This window comes from Pteropus vampyrus, unplaced genomic scaffold (assembly GCF_000151845.1).
Source record: "Pteropus vampyrus isolate Shadow unplaced genomic scaffold, Pvam_2.0 Scaffold40, whole genome shotgun sequence".
NCBI classification, from domain to species: Eukaryota; Metazoa; Chordata; class Mammalia; order Chiroptera; family Pteropodidae; genus Pteropus; species Pteropus vampyrus.
In genome coordinates, this window is record NW_011888821.1 from 5352292 (window position 1) to 5354779 (window position 2488).

General features: G+C 50.8%; 1 protein-coding gene across 5 annotated transcripts in view; it reads right to left on the minus strand.

Moving 5' to 3' along the window:
• CPPED1 (calcineurin like phosphoesterase domain containing 1) overlaps nt 1–2488 on the minus strand; it is a 106665-nt gene that overhangs the window by 20778 nt on the left and 83399 nt on the right. The window lies entirely within an intron of this gene.

The window sequence follows — 2488 nt, forward strand, 5'->3', positions numbered from 1 at the left end:
ATACATACAATTTTAGGAGAATGAGGTAAGCTATCTATGGATTTGTGACTTGTTTTCATCTCTCAACACTACATCTTATAATTGTTCCACTCAGGATGTACAGTAGCTCTGTCTCAGAGCTACCCTGTAAAATCCCGTAAACTATATTTCAGTATGGAAAATCGAGGCTGTTGGGTGGTCACTCTCTACTTTAAACTGGGAGGTCAGGTAGGTTCAGAGCCTTTCAGCCCTGCAAGGACGGCTCAGGTAGAGGGGGACAGTTGCTCAGAGTCAGCCCAGCCTCTGGGAGCCCTGGGACCTGGGGTGGAACGCCTCTGGGGAGGAAGGAGTCTGTTTCCAGCCCCGAAGGCAGTGTCTCAGCGAGGAGCCATCTGTCCTGTTTGCTGAGGATCACCAGCACAGCAAGAGTCTCTCAGGTCACCGAAGCACCCAAGCCCAGCAGCCCTGCCTCTGTGTGACCTGACCTAGGTGAGGGAAGCATCATCCCCATGGGGAGCTGAGCTCGTATCTTCTGAAGGGTGTGAGCAGCCCCAGACAGCTGGTGACTTCATTACCACGGAACCAGGTGGTCCTGGGTGGCGCCACTACTGGAACCTGGGTTCATGCCTCTCCTCCTGTGAGCGCAAACACTCAAACATCTGGTCACCCCAGGCATTTGTCCAGAGGTCTGGTCCACATGATGTGAAACATCTGGCTTGTCTTAAGGATTCACCGCCACCTCTTCAGATTCTCTCTCTTTTCCTTTTTTATGTTTTGCTTGGGTAGGATGTAATAATGGCCCAGGTGTTGAAATGACCTTCACTCAAGGCCAGCTCATACTCTACAACTAGAAGACTTTTTTCTTCTTCTTAAAAAAAAAAAGTCCCCCAGTTTTCTCTGTTAAAAAAAAAAGCCATATAAATGACACTTTTCTTGCTTCATCCAAATAATAATCGACAAAATTTATATTCTTCCCTTTCAAGGCTCCTCTTCATGCAAACTACGAGAAGGTGGGAGGGAGAATGACTGCAGAGAGGTGGGTCAGAGAACCCCAAGGGCTGGGCGTCTCCGGCTTCATCAGGACTGAGCGGTTTGTCGCTGAAGTCCCAAAGAAGAGCGGATGGGAGAGACTCGCCGGCGTCATCACGCCGACACCTGACAGCAACTGTTGAGGACGGGTTTCCACTTCCGCCACTGTCCCCCACCAGTCAGGAAGGACCCAGCCTTCCCCACGTTGGAGCACGGGGCCTCACTGGACCCTGGGCCCAGAGGGGTGCCGCTGGGAAGTAGTTCCTCTCGGGCCTGGAGGGCCCGGCTGTCCTCGCTCCCAAGCCGGCGACAGTGGCTACGAACAGCATCGCTTCTCCGCCAGGGACTCGAGGATTAATTACGCTCCTGCAGCCTTAGGCTCACTTGCCCTATGCTTTTCCACATGGGAGGCTATGCTCGACTTTTAAATTTAATTTTCCCCCTTCCTGTTGACTTGAGAATTCTTAACCTGTGTGAAATGCCAGAGGATGGCTGTATTTTGTTATATTTAATGTTTGGTTGCCAGAGAAGCAGGCAGCTTGGGGTGGGTGAGGGTCGGGGGACGCGGGGTTGGACCTCAGTCCTGGGGTGGCATGCGGTGTGAGCACAGCATGTCCAGCAACCTTTCTGACCTGTTTCCCCACGTGGAAGGTAGGAATACCAACTACCCCCAGGGTCGCTAAGATGATCAAGTGAGACTCGGAGCTGTACCCAAGGTCATAGCAGGAAGCTGCGTGTGACGTACTCAGGCAGTGCTCAATAATTATACCGTCCTCTCATCCTCCTCTAAGTATCTGATCAGAAGATCTCTTTTTCATTTGCACAAATTACATCTTTATCGCTATTCATAATCTCCTCTTTATTTTTAAAAGAAGATGGCAGGCTTGCATGTGAGATGGAACGCAGGGCACAGATTAAGGTTTCAATCCAGAACGGACAATTTCCTAGATTTCCATTACCCATTTTCCGTGTCCTATCTTAAACACAGCTGTCAGGACAAGAGGCTCATTAAAAAGATTGTTTTGACTGACGGCATGTTCATGTATCAAATTGGAAATCCGTCCAAAAATACTTGAGGGAGGTAGACAGAGGTGGCAGCAAGTCATGGAAGGGAGAGTTTTGCAGAATGCTGGAGATGAAATCTGCTAGGGAACGAGAGCTCTAGGTCAGCATCGAGCCAGAGAGGTCCCGGAGGGCAGCGCTGCAGCCACAGAAATGTGGGGACCTCAGGAAGGTCAGCTCCATTTTCATAACTGGGGAAAGAAGGGTTCCAATCAGGTAGACATTCCTTAAAGACACGGCATTTGCTGCATTAGTGTGCTTTCCCACAGCCTTCAGAAGGTGGCCTTCCCTTGGCACCATCCAGGCCCTTCTCTCGTCGCTAGATGACCACAGTCTCTACGGTAACCTCGGCCACCTCACCTGCCACGACTCCCAATCATTTCCCGGCCCAACTCAGCTCTTGGACAGCTTGAAGGAG